The sequence below is a fragment of the Cervus elaphus genome, chromosome 9, assembly GCF_910594005.1.
Source record: "Cervus elaphus chromosome 9, mCerEla1.1, whole genome shotgun sequence".
NCBI classification, from domain to species: Eukaryota; Metazoa; Chordata; class Mammalia; order Artiodactyla; family Cervidae; genus Cervus; species Cervus elaphus.
Window position 1 is genome coordinate 20673133 of NC_057823.1, and position 14732 is coordinate 20687864.

Consider the following 14732-nt stretch of genomic DNA (forward strand, 5'->3'; position numbering starts at 1 on the left):
AAACCTGGGTTTGGTCCCTGGGTTGAGAAGATCCCCTGGAGAAGGGAATCATTCCAGTATTCTGGTCTGGAGAATTCCATGGACTGTATAGTCCACGGGCTCGCAAAGAGTCGGACACGACAGAGCAACTTTCAGTCACTCACTGGAGGCACCCTGGTGCCAGGAGAGATGTTTCCACCGCAGTGACTGAAGAAGTGGGTGAGCAGCATTGGCTCTTCCAGTTTCTGCGATGAGTCAGGTGGGTGACCCTGCCCAGCCGGTTTCCCTGAGGCCGGAGCTCCCACCCTGCCTCTGGGGAGAAGGGCTGTCCCATCAGTTGCCACCACCCCCGCAGTGCTCCGCTCAAGCACTGTCCCACACTCCTGCCCTCACTGCCTGTGTTATACCTGCTCTATCCAGGTAGGCACAGTTCAACTACTTTTCACCTCCTGCATCCTTGTCATTACCCTTAATAACACCCTTGTCAGTGTTGCAGCTTCTCCCCTGCTCTGGACTCCTTGCTGTTATTTCATTCAGCAGCCTGAGTGATCCTTGTAAAGGCTTTTTTTTTGGTGGGAGAGGGCAGCCCCTGGGCCTCATGGCTTGCGGGATCTTAGTTCCCTGACCAGGGATTGAATCTGGGCAAATCCTATCCACTAGACTATCAGGATACTCCCCAGAAGCTAAGCCACATCCCTCCCTTACCTAAAATCCTCCCCTTGGCTTCCCATCACCCCTGCTGACCTCTACCCTCCTCTTCTTCCACCCTTTCTTCTCCACTTGGCTTCAGGGGCCACGCTGGCCCACTTCTGCTCTCCAGACATGCCAAGTGCCTTCCAGCCACTTGGCCTCTGCCTGAATCTTGCTCAACACAAAAATCTCTATTCAAACACCACCTCCTTAGGACTTTCCTGGTAGTCCAGGGGCTAAGACTCTGCTCCCAAAGAAGAGGGCCCGGGTTTAATCCCTGGTCAGGGACCTAGATCCCACATCCTGCAGCTAAGAGTTTTCATGCAGCAACTGAAGATCCCATATGCCCCAACCAAGACCTAGAACAGCCAAATAAGTAAATATTAAAAAAACAAAGCCAAAAAACCATTACCTCTTTAGAGAAGCCTTGTGAAATGATGTTTATTTGTTTTTTGAGCAACCCCTTCTGATATATTCTATTTTATTGTCTTCTATTCCACTTCATTTAAACTGGGGTTTTCCAGCCTCAGGACTATTAACATTCTGTGTTGGATGATTCTTTGTCCGGGAAGGGGTGCTGTCCTGGGTACTGTAGGGTGTGGAGCAGCATCCCTGGTCCCACCCACTAGATACCAGTAATCCTCTCTCCATCATAACAACCCAAACTCTCCAAAGTTTCCAGGTGCTGAAGTGCCCCCTGCCCAGGATAGACCTGCTTCTGGTTGAAAGTCACCAATCTAAAGTGGGCAGTGACCCGAAATGAAAAAAACAAAGCAACTTTTGAACAGCACATGGCACATTATAGGCACTCAGATATTTATGAATCTCTTGTTTTTCCAGAATTTGCTCTGAATATTCCCAATGAATGAATGAATCAGGGGAGGAAGAATCAGTTTGAACACTTGGCTGCAAATCAGTCCATCCTACCGGTTGTTGGGTTTCCCTGGTGGCGCTAGTGGTAAAGAATCCTCCTGCCAGTGCAGGAGATGTAAGAGACACGGGTTTAATCCCTCGGTTGGGAAGATCCCCTGGAAGAGGAAATGGCAATTCACTCCAATATTCTGGCTTGGGAAATCTCATGAACAGAGGAGCCTGGTGGGCTACAGTCTATGGGGTCGCAAAGAGTCCGACACGACTGAGCCTCTGAGCATCAGTTTTCAGTCCAGGATCCGAGAAAACTCTGATCACTGTTTGCTTTTCTTAGATGAATGCAAAACAGGCCTGTTGAATTGATAGAGATTGAAAATTAAAAAAAAAAAAAAAAAGGAAAGAAAGAAGCAGAAACCTTGAGGGCTGAATAGGCTATGGGTAAATGGATTCCCCCAGGTAAAGGCTCGCCGAGGGTATTACTACTGGAATTGAAGCTGACACCAAATTTTAAATTCTCACAATCTACTTCTAGAGATTCATTTTTAGGAAATGGCTCAAGGCGAGATTTAGCCACAGGGCTGTTTATGATAGAACAGATCTTCCTTGACTAATGATGAGGTTACATCTCATAAACCCATCATACATGAACATATCATAAGTTGAAAATGCATTATGGGAAATTCCCTGGTGGTCCAGTGGTTAGGACTCCCAAGTTCTTACTGATGGGACCCAGGTACTATCCCTGGTTGGGAAATGAGAATCCCACAAGCCATGCTACTGCTACTGCTAAGGCACTTCAGTCGTGTCCAACTCTGTGCGACCCCATCCCTGGGATTCTCCAGCCATAAGGTGAGGTCAAAGAAGAAGAAGAATAAAATAAAACACAAATGCTCAACTAATTGAAGAATTCACATCCAAGATGGCTTACTCACGTAGCTAGCAAGTTGGATAGTTGACTACTGTTGGGAGGCTTCAGTTCTTTCCCAAGTAGACCTTTTGATTAATTGAGTGTCCTCACAACATGGCGGCCAACTTCCCCTTAGAATAAGTGATCCAAGAGAGCATGGTGGAAGCTGTAATATGTTATATGGCTCAGCTTTGAAACTCACACATGGTTATTTCTAGTGGTCACACAGGCTAACCACGATTTAGTGTGGGACTGGAGACTATGCTGGGGCTGACTGCCAGGAGGTGGGCATCATTGGAGATCATCTCAGAGAGTGGTCACCACACCCTTGCATCCTAGGGCTACATTTCTCAGCATCTCTTGCATCCCAGGAGCCATGTGATATGTTCATTCACCAAGGGACCCTGCAAGGAGATGCTGTGTGACCCTTACAAGTCCAGGAGCTTGAGGAGCAGGCATGACTTCTCCCCTCTCTTTTGACTCCCATCAGCTCTCGCAGCTGAATCCAGTGGCCTGATAAACAAGGAGGAGCCTGGGAGGGGAACCACCTGCCAATCAGAAGCACAGTTTTAAAAAGTTATTTATTTGGCTGCATGCAGGCTCTCTCTCTCTTTTTTTTTTTTTTTTTTTGCAGCACATGGGATCTTTAGTTGTGGCTTTTGAACTTTTAGTTGCGATATGCAGGAGCTAGTTCCCCAAGCAGGGATTGAACCTGGGCTCCCAGCTTGGGGAGCTTGGAGTCTTAGCCACGGGACCACCAGAGAAGTCCCAGGAACACACATTTTGGATTTTTTTCTTTCTTCTTACATTTTGGGTTTTAGATGGCTAAGCAACAAATTTCCTGAATAAATCAACAAAAAATTGTAAAGCAATTATCCTCCAATTAAAAATACATTTAAAAATCATAACCCCCCCAAAAAAAGAAATTAAAAAATGAACAAACAAGCTTCCATCATATCTGAGTCATTAAACATTTTGGGTTGTTTGTTGCAGCATCTAATATTACCTAATTAATTCAGGAGTGGATTGAATTCCTCAGGAAGGGGAGGGAAGCTTCAAACCTGCCTGGCTGGAGTCACTGGGGGCATGGAGGTGATTTTTACTGAGATGGGGATGTCAGTTTTGGGTAAGATTAGGGCAGAGTCTCTCAACTTTGACACTTATGACATTTGGGGTTGAATTAGTCAGCCTTTTGGCTAAGATCAAGTGTACTATGGGGACTTCCCAGGTGGCACAGTGGTAAAGAATCTGCCTGCCAGTGCAGGAGATGTAAGAGACACAGCTTTGATCCGCAGGTCAGGAAGATCCCCTGGAGGAGGAACCTGATGGGCTATAGTCCATAGGGTCACAAAGAGTAGGACATGACTGAATGACTAAGCACACAGCACAGGGGTCCCCAACCTCCGGGGCACAGACTGGTACCCTCCTGTCAGATCAGCAGAAGCATTAGATTAGAAATAAAGTGCACATAAATGTAATGCACTTGAGTCATTCTGAAATCATCCCTCCCCACTCTTCTCTGCACTGCCTCCCCCCCACCTCCAACCCCAACCCGGTCCATGGGAAAATTGTCTTCCATGAGACCGGTCCCTGGTGCCAAAAATGTTGGGAACTGCCAGCCTGAAGTTCTTTGTTGTGGGGGTTCATCCTGCACACCTAGCCTCCATTCACTAGATGTCAGTAGCGTCCTCCCAGTCATGTCCACCAAGAAGGTCTCTAGACATTGCACAATGGCCCCTGCTCAGAACCACTGGGTTGGGATCTGGGGAGCTAGGGCAGCCTGTGGATACTGGAGTGGAGACTTCCAGGAAGCGGGTGGTTCTGTAATTCTGGCACTCAGGTAGCATGGGAGAGGGTGAGCTCTCCCTTCCCTACCCTGTCCCAGGAACAATGGGTTGAAGTTAGAGGAGGGAGCCGGGACTGGGATGGGGGCAGTCACAGGCCCAAGGAAGAGAATGGTCCAGCAGAAGAACAAACGTGGCAGGTGGACAGGCTGTTGAGATCAGCCGTCAGTTTCAGAAGCATCAGATGCTTTGGGGAGCCATTGAGCTGGGAGAGGGAGCTTGTGGGGGTGGGGTGGGGTGGAGTGGAGGGGAATGTTAGTCACTCAGTCATGTCTGACTCTTTGCGACCTCATGAACTTGTAGCCCACCAGGCTCCTCTGCCCATGGAATTCTCCAGGCAAGAATACTGGAGCGGGTTGTCATTCCTTCTCCAGGGGAATCTTCCCATTCTAGGGATTGATCCTGGGTCTCCTGCAATTGAGCGAGGCAGGGGGGGGGGGCATTTAAATGGGTTGTCAGCAATGACAAATAAATTGTGCATTCACTTTTTTTTACCCCTCTTTCTGGCCTCGCTGCATAGCAGGTGGGATCCTAGTTCCCCAACCAGGAATCTAACCTGGGTCCCCTGCAGTGGGAGCTGAGTCTTAACCACTGAACCACCAGGGAAGTCTCTGTGTATTCAGTTTTATTGATTGACATGGAAAGAGTCCCATGGTGTAACTTTTAAAAAATATTTCATTTATTTATTTTTGGTTGTGCTGGGTCTTTGGTGCTGCATGTGGGCTTTCTCCAGTTGCATCGAGTGGGGGCTGCTTTCTAGTTGGGATAGGCAGGCTTCTCATTGAGATGGCTTCTCTTGTTGCAGAGCACAGGTTTTAGAGTACAGGCTTCAGTAGTTGTGCACAGGCTTGGTTGCTCTGCAGCATGTGGGATCTTCCCAGACCAGGGATCGAACTGGTGTGTCTCCAGCATTGCAGGCAGTTTCTTAACCACTGGACCACCAGGGAAGCCCCCCCATGGTGTAATTTTAAAAGTTATTGGAATATATGAAAATTCCAGTAGTTAGGACACTGAGCTTCTGCTGCAGAGGGCATGGGTTTGATCCCTGGTTCAGAAATGAAGACTCCATATGCCTGTGCCATTTTCTGTTTCTGTGAATCTATTTCTGTTTTGTAAATAAGTTCATTTTTATCGGTTTTTTTTAGATTCCGCATGTAAGTGATATGATATGGTACGTGTCTTTATCTGTTTGGTTTACTTCATTTAGGATGATAATCTCTAATTCCTTCCTTGTTGCTACACATGGCATTATTTCATATAATACATTATTATATATATATATACCACATCTTTATCCATTCATTTGTTGTGGGCACTTAAGTTGCTTCCATGTCTTGGCTATTGTAAAAGTGCTGCTGTGAACATTGAGGCATGTGTATCTTTTCGAATTAAGTTTTTCTAGATGGCTTCAATTTTTAAATTGGAAAGTATTCAGTTATTATTATTATTTTTGGCCTGTGACATGTGGGATCTTAGTTCCCCAACCAGGGATTGAACTCGTACACCCTGCATTGGCAGTGTGGAGTCTGAACACTGGACCACCAGAGAAGCCTCCAATCATTGTTCAGTGATAATTATCAACAGTTAAGGGGTGGTGGAGTAGGGGAGAGAGTCCTGGGTTCAGTCTCTACCCCACTACTTATTTCCCGAGACCTTGAATGAGGTTCTGAAAGTTTTGTAAGTGTATTCTCCTTACCTGACGAATGGGGAGAATCTTCTTCTGGGCAAGTAATTAGGTATTAATACTTCATAAAAGTCTGTCTGTTACTTCACTGCCCACACACACACACACACACACACACATATATACACACATGCACACACACACACACACACACACAAACCCTCAAGAAATGCAATCCATCTGGTAGACCAAGCCTATAAATTTCAATATTCATGAAAAGAACACAACAAAAAGTGGTGGGAAACCATGAGGTTTTCTAAACTTAAGTCATTCAAATGTGTGCCGGCTCTACAATCATGAATAATTTTGCTGTAAATCCCCTCGTTTAAGACATTCAAATATACATTTAGTTTAAAATAGAAACTTTAAATGACTGCCATACATGGAAAAATGGAATGACATACCAGAAATAGATGGAAACTGAATTTAAAAAAACACAGTGAAAGCAAAACACTGTTTTTAAGTGGAGAGAGAGGAGCCTGTCTTCTCCATATGTTCCTGGTAAGCTGTCCTGGAAATTCACAATGTGAATGCCTCAGACTACCAGTGGAACCATGAGCTAAGCCCATTATACCCTGACCCATTTTTAAAGAAATATTTATTTATTTGGCTGTGCTGGGTCTTAGTAGTGGTATGCAGGATCTGTTAGTTGTGGCATGTGAACTCTTAGTTGTGGCATGTGGGAGTCTAGTTCCCTGACCAGGGATCAAACTCAGACCCCCTGCATTGGGAGTGTGGGAATGCAGGGTCTTAGCCACTGGACCACCAGGGAAGTCCCACCTGACCCATTTCTGCTATGAACCCAGGACTCCATCACCCAAAGACCACAACCCTGTACACCCCTATTTTTTTTTTACCTTCTTTCTTCCTTGTTCAACTTGGTTTAATATCAACTCTATTGACATGTAATGTCCAGTTCATAAAATGTATCCATTTTAAGGCTTTGTGCTTAGTCCTCTCTGACTCTTTGAGACCCCATGAACTGTAGCCCACCAGGCTCCTCTGTCCATGGGATTTTTTTCCAGTCAAGAACACGGGAGCACATTGCCATTTCCTCCTCCAGGGGATTTTCACCGCCCAGGGCTCGAACCAGTGTCTCCTGTCTCCTGCATCTCAGGCGGATTCTTTACCGCTGAGCTATCCGGGAGGCCCCAGGTGGCTAAGTGGTAAAGAAGCCGCCTGCCAATGCAGGAGATGCAAGAGACATGGGTCAGATGCCTGGGTTGGAAAGATCCCCTGGAATAGGAAGTGGTAACATGGTCCAGTATCTTGCCTGGGAAAAAAATCCCATGGATGGAGGAGCCTGGCCAACTACAGTCCATGGAGTCGCAGAGAATCAGACGCGACTGAGCACAGTTTAAGTGTATAGTTTGATGAGTTTTGACAAACCCACAGTGTCTCCACTTCCCCAGTCAACACAGAGAACCTTTACATCACCCAAGAAAGATTGCCCTGGGTCACTTTGCATTAACCCTATCCCATCCTCATCTACAAATGACCATTTATCCGATTTTCTGTCACTCAAGATTAGATTTCCCTTTATTAGAATTTCATGTAGATGGAACCATATAGTAAGCAGTCTTTTGTGACTGGCTTCTTTCATTAACATAGTGTTTTTGAGAGTGACTGGTGCTGTTGTGTATATTCATTGATTCATTCGTTCCTTTCAAGGCTGAATAATATTCCGTTGTGTGGATGTACCAGAGTTGATCTGTTAATCCCAACCTCCTAATGTATCCCTCTCCCAGCCACCCCCTCACCCCTGCTTTCCCATAGTTTTTTTCTATGTCAGTAAGTCTGTTTTTGTTTTGTAAATAAGTTAACTTTGTATCTTTTTTTTTTTAGATTCCACATATAAGTGATATCGTAGGCTGTTTGTCTTTGATCATCTCTAGTTCCATCCATGTTGCTGCAGCAGGTGGCAATATTTCCACTCCTTCCCTTTTTAATGTCTCTTGAACCCACTCTAACCGGACTTTCTCCCAACAACTCCACTGAGACACAAATGGGTGAGGTCACCAGTGACTTTCAAATGGCCAGATCTGACGGTCAGTTTCTTTTGACGGGTCTCAGCTGTGGTCCCTGGGATCTTCAGTGACATTTGGAATCTTTGGTTGTGGTGTACGGATTCTCTAGTTCTGGTATGACGGCTCAGTTGCCCTGAGGCTTGTGGGATCTTAGTTCTCCAACCAGGGATTGAACCCAGGCCTCCAGCAGTGGAAGAGCGGTGTCCTAACCACCAGACCACCAAGGAGTGCCCCTAATTTGTCAACTTAAAATACTTTTCATGTTGAAACATTTCTATTGCAACAGGAAAGTTGCAAGACAATGCCATGAACTGCCATGTATCTTTTACCCAAATTTACCAATCACTACTATTTTGTCATATCGCCTGCCAGTGTCCAACTCTGGGTGACCTCACGGACTGCAGCCTGTCAGGCTCCTTTGTCCATGGGAATTCTCCAGGCAAGAGTACTAGAGTGGGTTGCTGTGCCTTCTTCCCTTCCTGACCCAGGGATGGAACCCGCGTCTTTTTTTTTTTTTTTAAGTTGGAGGCTAATTACTTCACAACATTTCAGTGGGTTTTGTCATACATTGATATGAATCAGCCATAGAGTTACACGCATTCCCCATCCCGATCCCCCCTCCCACCTCCCTCTCCACCCGATTCCTCTGGGTCTTCCCAGTGCACCAGGCCCGAGCACTTGTCTCATGAATCCCACCTGGGCTGGTGATCTGTTTCACCATAGATAATATACATGCTGTTCTTTGAAAACATCCCACCCTCACCTTCTCCCATAGAGTTCAAAAGTCTGTTCTGTACTTCTGTGTCTCTTTTTCGGTTTTGCATATAGGGTTATCATTACCATCTTTCTAAATTCCATATATATGTGTTAGTATGCTGTAATGTTCTTTATCTTTCTGGCTTACTTCACTCTGTATAATGGGCTCCAGTTTCATCCATCTCATTAGAACTGATTCAAATGAATTCTTTTTAACAGCTGAGTAATATTCCATGGTGTATATGTACCAGAGCTTCCTTATCCATTCATCTGCTGATGGGCATCTAGGTTGCTTCCATGTCCTGGCTATTCTAAACAGTGCCGCGATGAACATTGTGAACCCGAGTCTCTTGTGTCTCCTGCATTGGCATGCGGATTCTTTACCACTAGTGTCACCTAGGAAGCCCAGGATACTCTCTTGCTGCTGCTGCTAAATCGCTTCAGTCATGTCTGACTCTGTGCGACCCCATAGACAGCAGCCCACCAGGCTCCCCCGTCCCTGGGATTCTCCAGGCAAGAACACTGGAGTGGGTTGCCATTTCCCTCTCCAATGCATGAAAGTGAAGTTGCTCAGTCGTGTCCAACTCTTAGCGACCCCGTGGATTGCAGCCTACCAGGCTCCTCCATCCTTGGGATTTTCCAGGCAAGAGTACTGGAGTGGGTTGCCATTGCCTTCTCCGGGATACTCTCTTAGGTAACCATGATTCATTTATCAAATTCTGAAAATTCCTACCTATTTAATACTATTATCTAATAAACAGTCCATATTCAAAGACCTGGGAAATCTGGGAAAGATTGAGGGCAGGAGGAGAAGAGTGTGACAGAGGATGAGATGGTTGGATAGCATCACTAACTCAATGGACATGAGTTTGAGCAAATTCCAGGAGACAGTGAATGACAGGGAAGCCTGGCGGGCTACAGTCCATGGGGTTGCAAAGAGTTGGACATGACAGAGTGACTGAACAACAATTTAAAGTTTACTAATTGCCTGATCATGTCTTTCAGAGCCTTGGATATTTTCAGATTTAAAATTTTTGCCCTTCTGTGCCTGTAACCATGATTTACTTAAGCATCATCTTTAAATTAAACTCACTTTTCAAAAACATGATCCCATACATTTATTTCAGGAGGCAATTGTACATTGCACCCCTAAATGGAAAGTCAGAAAAGTAAGCAAGTAGAAAGCAGCTCTGGGACTCCCCTGGCGGTCCTGTAGTTAAGTCTCTACCTGCCGTTACTGTGTCCTTCCGCTTCTCTGTGTATTCATTCTATCCATTTTCGAGTGTTTGATATTGGAACTCCAACCAAAAATCTTAATTTATCTACTTAAAAAAGTTGTAAGATATAGTGGAACTATATGTAACCTTGTTCTGTATTTTCCAAGTCTCCTGTAAATGGGTTATTGTGCTTTCATAATTAAAAAAAAAAAAAAAAAGAATCCACCTGCCACTGCAGGGGTTCCACCCCTGGTCTGGGAAGATCCCACAAACCATGGGACAACTAAGTCTGTGTGCCGCAAGTACTGAGCCCAACAAGAGAAACCACCACAGTGAGGAGCCTGTGCACCACAACTGGAGAAAGCCCACTTGCCACAACTAGAGAAAGCCCATGAGGCCACGAAGACCCAGCATGGCCAAAAAGAAAGAAAGAAAGAAAAGAAAACAACTCCAAAAGCTCCTACTGGTGTATATGCACGTATACATCAGATGTACACACACAAACACATACACACAAATATACACAGACACACACACACCAGAGACACAAATACCTCAAGAAAGGGAAGTTAAAGGTCAAAATGCTAATAATACTGAGAGTATATCTGGGTGGAAGATTCCCCAAACTTTCTTCTATTTTTAAATGTTTAATAGGAAGTGGTTTTCTTTTAAAAATCTGTGCTGTTGAAATCTGTCTTAGCAATTTAAAATGCACCGATTTCCACTAGTTATTAGAGAAATGCAAGTCAAAACTACAATATCACCTCATACCAACCAGAATGGCTATCATCATAAAGTTCACAAACAGTAAATGCCAGAGAGGGTATAGAGAAAAGGGCAGACCCCTACACTGTTGGTGGGAATGTAAGTAGGTGCAGCCACTAGAGAATGGTGTGATGCTCCTCAAGAAACTAAAAATAGAGCTCCCACATTCCCACTCCTGGTCATATATCTGGAGAAAACCATAATTTGAAAGATACATGCACTGCAGTGTTCATCGCAGCACTGTTTACAATAGCCAGGACAGGGAAGCAACCTAAATGTCCATCTATAGATGAATACATAAGGAAGATATGGTACATACAGTGGGATATTACTCAGCCATTAAAAAGAATGAAATAATGCCATTTGTAGCAACATGGGGTGAACTGAGAGATTGTCATACTGAGTGAAGTAAGTCAGACAGAAAAGGAGAAATATCACATGACATCCCTTATATGTGGAATCTAAAGAGAAATGATACAAGTGAACTTACTTACAAAACATAAACAGACTCATAGACTTAGAGAAAGAACTTACGGTTGCGGGGGTGGTGGGGGAAGGATGGTGGGAAGGGATAGTTAGGGAGTTTGGGATGGACATGTGCGCACTGCTGGTATTTAAAATGGATAACCAACAAGGACTTGCTGTAGCAAGGGAACTCTGCTCAATGTTATAGGGCAGCCTGGATGGGAGAGGAGTCTGGGGGGATGGATACATGTATACATGTGGCTGAGTCCCTCTGCTGTTTACCTGAAACCGTCACAGCATTGTTAATCAGCTACACCACAGTACAAAATAAAAAGGTTTTATAAAACACACAATAAAAATAAATGTGTACAGCTGTTGTTTAAACTATGAAACAAAGTAACACCCTTGTTCAGAAAATGGACACCTGAAACTTAGTTTTCATTAAATGAAGTCATTAGTGGAAATCAGAAAACCAAAATAAACCGCACTGATTTCAGTTTTCCTCATTGTGAGCTCTTGGTCAAGCCTTGTATGTGCCATGTTTTTAAAAAGAAACTAATGATTAAATGAAGGACCTCAAAACAAAACAAAAAAAAGCTTACACTAAGATAGGCATGTTAATTATCTGAGTGATGGTGTTGGTTTCACAAATGTGTACATATGTCAAGACAATATCCAGTGATGTATTTTAAATGCGTGCAGTTTATCAAATTCACTTGTACTTCAATCAAGCAGTTTTTCAAAAACGAAATATAGTTGATTTAAAATGTGTTAATTTTAGATGTATAGCACAATGACTCAGATATATATGTATATAAAGAATCTGAAAAAATTCAAAATACTACAAAATATTGAGTAGAGTTCTTGTGCTATAGAGTAGGACCTTATTGTTTATTTATTTTCTATGTAGTAATGTCTATCTGTTAATCCCGGCCTCCTAGTTTATCCTTCCTCCCATCTTCCCCTGGAGATGGATGGTGGGGATGGTTGTCCAACAGTGTGAATGTATTTAATGCCACTGAACTCTGCACCTGAAAATGGTTAAGATGGCAAGTTTTATGTTCTGTGTATTTTCCCATAGTTAAAAGTAAAACTACGGACTTCCCTGGTGGTCCAGTGGCTGAGACTCGAAGCTCCCAATGCAGGGGGCCAGGATTCGATCCCTGATCAGGGAGCTGGATCCCACATGCCACAAGTAAAACCCAGCACAGCCAAATAAATAAATAATTTTAAAAAGTAAAAATAAAACTTAAGATAATTATAGTGAAGAAGGCTTCAAAATATCACAGGCTGTTAATGGCATTTTAAGGAAAAAATTAGGAACAAGCATACAATAGCACCAACATCTTTATAAAAACTAAATAATGTGAATGATCGTTTCAGGTAAAAATAGCCTAACAGTTAATTCTGGACTGTAAGATTATCAGCCAGTTTCATTTTCTCTTGGCCACTTGTGTTTTTCTATAACATACATCAGACCTTTGCCTGGGTGAGCAGAGATGGTTAAGAGTCATGGCTCATCGTCAGCCTTCTTGATGGACACACCACTGGCGTCTACCTCCCACCCTTACAAACCCCACAGGAGCTGACATGAGGTGGGATGCCAATGTCCGTCATGGGCAGAGTCCCATCCACAGCTTCATGAGGTCCCTATGATGGTGAATGAGAGATGAGTGAGGTCCCCATTCTGACCCCCCACCATGATCTCAAGTCCACCCTCATCCCCATACCTATCCCAACATTGTCCTCAAACTCACCCGCCAACACTGTCCCTGTCCTCACCTGTATTTCCATTCCCAGTGCCTTCCATCTCCAGCACTACATTTAGCCTTGTCTCCAATCCCAACTCAGCCTTCAGCCTCACTCCATAGTTATCCCCAGGCCAGTTCCCCACCCTACATCCATTCTCACCCCCGATTCCATCCTCACATCCATCTCAACCCCAATTTAGTTCAACCCCAGGTTCCCAGTCCTGAGATCCCTCTGCGGTGAGTAGATGACTTGTCATTTAGTTGCTCAGTCCTGTCTGACTCTCTTGTGACCCCATGGACTGTCGCCCACCTGTAGGACTGTAGGGTCGTCTGTCTGTGGGATTTCCCAGGTAAGAATACCAGACTGGGTTGCCATTTCTTTCTCCAGGGGTTCTTCTCAACCCAGAGATGGAACCTGAGTCTCTTGCAGTGCAAGTGGATTCTTTACCCCTGAGCCACCCGGGAAGTCCATGTAGATGATTAGTTCCCTCCAAATGTCCACATCCTTGTTACTGAAACTTGGCAATATGTTACCTTCCATGGCAAAGCCCCATGGACTGTAGCCCGCCAGCCTCCTCTGTCCATGGGATTATCCAGGCAAGAGTACTGGAGCGTGTTGCCATGCCCTCCTCCAAGGAATCTTCCCATCCCTGGAATTGAACCTGCATTGCAGGCAGATTCTTTACCTTCTGAGCCACCAAGGAAGGCCTTCCATGGCAAAAGTGTCATTGAATTAAGGATCCTGAGAGAAGATTGTCTTACACAGTGGATCCAGTCTTCACAAGAGTCTTTACAAGAAAGTTCAGATCAGAGAAAAGGGGGTAAGGTGGAGTAAAATGATGACATCCAAAGAGGGGATGATGTACTTTGAAGACGGAGGAAGGGGCCATGAGCCAGGGATGCAGGTGGCCCCTAGAAACTAGGAAAATCTAGAGTTTGGACTCTCCCATGGAGCCTCCGGAAGGAGACAGCCCTGCCCACAGCTGGATTTCCATCCCATAAGACTCCTTTCAAATTCCTCATCTCTAGCACCGTAGGATAGGAAAGGTGTGTTGTCTCAAGTTGCCGTCTGTGCTAATTTATTGCATGCCCACGGAGACCTGTCACCTCTCCACCCAGGCTCTGGCACTTCCCACACCTGCCATCTGGCAGAAGGTGAGCACCACCCCTTCAGCACCCACACACCTGTCTCACCATCCTGTTGCCCCAGTCCACGTGTGCAGGCAATTTCCCAAACTCCACACTGGGCTGGGCGTAGGCATCTCATCATCTTGCTTCCAGCTGTTAAACCTTGACCGAGATCCAGGAGAACCAGATCCTGACAACTATTCCTGGCCCAGATTTGACTAGGGAGGGACATGGGAGACTATCTGCTTCCAACTGGGCTCAGAGAGGCAGGGGTGATGGTGACGGTCGTGGGCTATGGCCACAGGTCAGGTTGTTGCTGATCTAGAGGAGTATAGAGCCAAGCCGAGCTTTTAGTCCAGGCTCTGGAAACTTTTGTCACCTCTAAATGTGACATCTTTTCCATCCCTTCAGAGGATCTTGAAGGTGACGGCGTATACCTGGCAGAGTGTGAACATCAAAGTATTTGACATCTTGTAGAAGATGGTGATGATGGAGATGGTGATGATAATGGTGATAATGGTGATGTGTGGAAAATTCTTAAAGAGATGGGACTATCAGACCACCTTATCTATCTCCTGAGAAACCTGTATGCAGGACATGAAGCAACAGTTAGAACCTTGCATGAAACAACTGACTGGTTCAAAATTGG

General features: G+C 44.9%; 1 protein-coding gene across 1 annotated transcript in view; it reads left to right on the plus strand.

Moving 5' to 3' along the window:
* The window catches only part of ACER1 (alkaline ceramidase 1), a 55493-nt gene that overhangs the window by 13555 nt on the left and 27206 nt on the right, over nucleotides 1-14732 (plus strand). The gene's annotated exons all lie outside the window — the stretch shown is intronic.